Source organism: Schistosoma mansoni, chromosome 1 (assembly GCF_000237925.1).
Source record: "Schistosoma mansoni strain Puerto Rico chromosome 1, complete genome".
Classification (NCBI taxonomy): domain Eukaryota; kingdom Metazoa; phylum Platyhelminthes; class Trematoda; order Strigeidida; family Schistosomatidae; genus Schistosoma; species Schistosoma mansoni.
In genome coordinates, this window is record NC_031495.1 from 18,610,863 (window position 1) to 18,616,904 (window position 6,042).

Below are 6,042 nucleotides of genomic sequence, written 5' to 3' on the forward strand. Positions count from 1 at the left end.
CATTATGTAAAAGATTAGGGTTTCAAGATGTTATTGAAGGAGAATAATCCAATGAAATAAATTTGGAAAGAGAAAAAAGATAGGAACATGAAGAATTCGGAAGATTAGAATTAGAAAGAACACAAAGAGTGGATGCACCTTCGCCATGGCAAACTATTTTGAGCTATGTCATTCAAGGTCTATAACCATCGATTGCTATCATCTCGCGAATCCCAACCAGGTAGTCTACACCTACCAACATGGCTCAGTCCAATTGTCACTGACTTCATGGATTTGTGCCACGTTTTAGTCTGGCCACCCCTAGCTTTCTTCCAACCTACTCCTACACCATGAGACATTGCACGTCGGGGCAGTCGGTGGTTGGGCATACGTAACACATGTCCCAGTCATCTCAACTGATGAAGTTTCACTACTTCATCAATCGATTTGCCATCCCTACTTAGTACTCGTTTCCTAACAACTGCATTACTTACCCGGTGGTCCCAGGACATACGCGCAATGCTTCGAAGATACCTATGATCGAATACCAGCAGCCTACGAATATCCTGTACTCTTACCGGCCATGTTTCACTGCCATAAAGTAGGACGGGACGAACTGCTGCACAGTAAACCCGTCCTTTGGTTGCTAGACGGATATCTCGCCTACGCCATAAATGACGCAAGTTGGTAAAAGTTAGACGAGCCTTCTAATCAGTGCTGAGATTTCGTCACACACCAGACCAAAGGGCTGATGAGACTCCCAAGATAAGTGAAGCGATCAACACGCTCAACTGCTTCACTCCCTATCATTAGTTCAGGTGCCGATGCAACCCAATCCTGAAGTAACATTTTGCACTTCGAGGGGGAGAATAGCATCCCGAACATGCCTGCATTGTTGCTTAAAGTGGTCAGAAGACTCTGCATTTTGTCAGCGTCTTCATCGAATAAAACTATGTCATCGGCGTATATATATATTGGTTACGCCAAAGAGGATCTGTTATCCATGAAATACAGGTTTCATCGGTTACCGATTTGACAAAACTGGTGAATCTCAAGATCAGAGAACTTAAAAAGATCAACAAATCAACAATCAGGGTAATTCGGGTGGAGAACGTTTATTCCCAATTTCGTAGTTTTAATAAACAAAACAAAAGAAAACGCTATATTATTACTTAAGAAAAGTAGGGTACATAAAAAACCCACCACATAAATGAAGCAACAATCTGTGGCGAAATAAAAGTGTGGTTTAAAAACAAGATAATAACTAAGAGGATGAGAATAGCATATAATACGAGAATGTTGTTAAAAAATAACACCAAAACAAGACTTCTTTCAGTCAACTATTCCTCTCAGGTTTATGAAATGTAAATAAAAAATCACTTCACAAATAGGCAGCATTAATCGTGACATTGTGGATGGTGAAAAAAATGCAGGCGACGTTCAATTATGGCAGAAGACATCTGAGATACATATCTTGCATAATGAAGCCTCAACTTGCTATGAGGATTACACGTCGTGCAGCAATTCAGTCAGTCATCCATAACGTAGAACCAGGCACATATATGCATCAGTCCAAGCTGCCATAACTAATTAGTACAAGATGAACACCAAATTCATAGACGCAGTTACTTTAATGGTAGTAATATATAAGATTGAACATAAAAATACGATAAAGAGAGAAAGAATTAGTACGCAGAAAGAAAAGCACAAAGTAATTCTGATCCCACGGTTTAAGGGAAGACAGAGAGTATACACCTACGCCATTGTGATCAACTCTGACCCAAATCACCCAGAGTATCCAATCACTGGTTACGATAGTCACGCGGACCCCAACCAAGTAGTCTGCATCTACCAACATGGCTCAAACTAGAAGTTAGTGACTTCAAGCACTGATACCACGTTTTGGTTTGGCCGCCCCTAACTCTCTTCCAACCATCCCCAACACTAGTCAGCATTGCGCGCTGTGCAGCAATTACCTAGTTAGATATAAGAAATTATAGATTTTATTCAGTGATTCAAGGTATGTCATATTTATTGTAACTACTAGTCAATGTAATAGCAGTAGACCTAAGGAATATTTTGGACTCTGAGACAAGCTTTTTTTTCATAGCTACAGGACAGACTATATGAAGGGAATAAAACGAGTATGAAAGTAAGTTTAAACTTTGTTGTTTATGTTTTGACTATTGTGCATATTTTTATTTCAACGCTCAGGTTTTTTGTAATATCTTCTTAACAGTCTAGTGATGTTGCTAGTTTGCCAGCACGTTACAGTATGTATTATTATTCATATACATAACATTCAAACCATTATCATTACCTACTGAACCATACTTATATACTGGTATACTTTGCTGCAGAATTCTGTAGAAAGTGTAATTTAAGAAGTCACTTTATTTATTTATTCGAACACAAACACTGGTACTAGGGGGTATCAAATAGATATGTACCACACAATAACAGTGAGGCCAGTGGCAGTAATCATTGATTTGTGTAAGAGGTGGGATACTGCCCAGGTGCCCAAACAGAAGCATGTGGTTTTCTTAGGGGACCACACCTGAAGCTTTCGACCTGAAGGTGTAATCCACAGGGCAGTGGAGCATCATAAAGATATGCAGTCCCATGGTAGCCAGTGACCAACATATGGATCATACGCCACTCGTTCCCTCACGATACTAGAGCCCATGTGCACCATTGGTTTGGAATCAGGGTTTTCCAACTCCCCTAGGTAGATCCTCCGTATCCACCAACCCGCTTAAGGCGCCTAACATTCGTTTTTCGTCCTCACAATTTCGTAAACAACACCACCGTCGCGAGAAGGCAATGAGTAGGACTTCCCTGAGAGCGGTTGTTTTCACATGGCCATGTAGGGGCATTTTTAGGGAGAGAGCTGACTTTCCCCACTCTCGATCGTACCAATGCGTTTGGGGTCATGTAGATCTCTAACGTTCTGGTAAAATATAATCAAATAAACATCGTACGAGTGCCTCGGTATGCTTGAGTATTCTTCCCAAAACGGAAGATAATTTAGTCCGAATGACTTCATAATATTGTGATCATTTAGATTTTGTACCCAATCTCCCTATTGTGGGGGGAATTCAGGGAGGCCATAATAGAAAATTTTGGGGAAATGGAACGAAAATCCCAAAATTGGGAGATTGAGTAGGAAGGAATTTAATTGAATATTTCTTAGATGAAGTCCCGGGGAAAAATACGCTTTGAAGGAGGGATGATGAATACTAACCTGGAGAGGTTTCGGTAAAAATTAGATCTGGTAGGTTTTGCAGTTGAAATTAGGGCGAGACTATAATTTATGGACGAGTCAAAGGCGTTTGAGACTTCAGTGTCACGGCACCAATTTCAGTACCTGATGCTCAGGTACGATAGGTTCATAGATTATTTTAAAGACGTGATAAGTGAACGGATACAATAAATGGGACTACCAAGAAGTTCTTTTATTTGTAATTGTGGTAATCAAGTTACTTGTGGACCTTATGCAGACTACGGTGATGACGTCTTTCGATGTGATGTATGTTGGAAGAAGTCCCCTAGAATGGGAACTTTTTTGCTCGATCCAGATTGAGGCTAAGGCAAATTATGACGATTTTTGCGAACTGTATGATAAAAACACTAGTAACATTGGCTGCAATATTCGTAGATGTTACCGAAGCTTCGACCGTTCAGTGGTATGAGTATTGTAAGGATATATGCGTAATAAATATGACAAGCTTACACAACCGGAGTACACACAAACAATATTGAAGCTATATAGTCGAGGCTGAGTAATCTTTTGCGACTTTATCATGGCTCCAGAGGACGATTATTATGGAGCCATATGGATGAGTTCCTCTACCGTATGCATTGCGATTTTAGAGCGTCTGAACCTCTTTCTAACCATGACGAGTTTTCAAACCATGTAAAAGAAGTGTGTCCATCTTAATTTTTTGGTTTTGTATGATATATTTTTACTCTATACTGTTTCCTGATTGTTTAATATTCCTCAAGGTTATTTAAAATTCGTCCAAAGGTCGTCCATAAATTATAGTCTCACTGAAATTAGACGTATTAGATCTAGAGGAAAATACTGAAGTTTTCATGGGTAAGACTTAGGCTTAAAACATCTGTGACGCTAAACGGTTCCCCCTACCTTTCCCACATCTCTGTTAGGTCGGTAGCCTTCACATATATCGTCATTTATACATAGTACACAAACTTTAAGAAAAATCCTGTGAATATTGGTCAAATGCAAAGGATAAAGTTAAACTAATGTGCTTACGTGAGACTTCTACTGGGGCTAAAATGAAGTTAAGTAAACACAGTATAGAACAACTCTAAAATATCGCCGGTTCGACGAACTTAAATGGGGCGCTCTATTTGGACAGAGCCGATTACCGTGCGAGACATTATATACGAGGTAATAAAGCTGATGTTTAATGACAGCTAATGTAGCGACTGGCGTCTATCTGATGGGGAATTGTGTACTAGGAAAGCATTCAGAGCAGTTTGTGCGAAGATAACTAGAGAATAACGAAAGAGATCAGTTGATGACCAATGTACTTACTCTTATTAGGAAGAGTAATATACAACAGTCAGCAGTGACAATGGCCTCAGACTAAGACAAGCTTGAAGTTGAAATTGGAAGCAGACAGTTTAACCCTCTAAAGCTCAGGGTGCTTGAACATAACCGTTATTTCTGTTAGGAGAAAAGTGCCAGTTTACGAAACTTTACTGAAAATTCATTGCCTTCATTTTTAAATAGTTAAATGCGCTTATGGACAAAATAAAAGTTTACTCCTAACGATGTTCTGTACCTGAAAATGACTAGTCACTCATGCCTTTCGACGAAAACTAACCCTACTTCACCTAAAACAATATGAAAGTGATCAAGACAATTTCCCGCGTTAATGTTAACAATAACTTTATAACCATCCGATAAGGATACATACCCGGTCACAATACTAGCTCGAGGCTCCAAACCAAATATTTTGACAGTGTCTCTGGAGACGAACTCCGCCCGTAGCTCTTCTAGAGTTACTGACGGTCCCGAGCCCGGGTAAAGGAGGAGGGTTGGGCATGGGGTTAGCGACCCCATCCCGTAGAAAAACTAACTCGCTAAAAAACGTTAACCGGGAAAAATAATTCAAACCATTTAAACTCTGCCCTCCGAGTTGAAGGAAGAATTATGAAGCCTCATGGTGAAAGCCGAGATTCTTCGGAAGTCACGAGGCTGATGCACCTTCTACCAACCAGAACAACAATTTTTATAGTGCATGGAATGTCCGGACAATGTAGCAGATAGGGAAGACCAGTCAAATAGCAGTGTAAATGAGGAGATACAACTTGTCAGTACTCGGAATCAGGAAACCCATTGAACACAAGCTGGACAACAAAGACTAGTTACGGGAGTTATGCTGCTGTACTCCGGTCACGAGGATAAAAATGCTCCACACCCTCAGGGAGTTGCTCTAGTGCTATCCAGAGAAGCACGAAATGCAATTGTAGAATGGGAATCTCACGGATCCAGAAATATCAAAGCATCATTCAAAACAAAGAAGGAAGAAATCACGATGAATGTTATCCGATGTTATGCACTCCCCAATGATAGCAACGACGACGATAATGATCAGTTCAATGAGAGGCTGCAATCAATTATAGAGAAGTGCTCACGAAAGGACCTCACCATCCTGATGGGAGATCTAAATGCTAAAGTCGGACTGGACAACACAGAATATGAAGATATAATTGGACGACATGGACTGGGAGAGAGAAATGAAAATTGGGAGAGATTTGCAAACCTATGTGCATTCAACAAATTGGTTATAGGCGGCACAATATTCCCACACAAACGCATACACAAGGCTACACGGACCTCGCCAGACCACACCACAGAGAACCAGATTGATGATATTTGTATCAACAAAAAATTCCGATGGACAATGGAAGATGTGGGAACCAGGAGAGTAGCTGACATAGCTTCAGACCACCACCTGGTTGTGACCAAGATGGGACTGAAGATAAAGAAACACTGGACAACTGGAGGAACAGCATTACAAAGGTTCGATA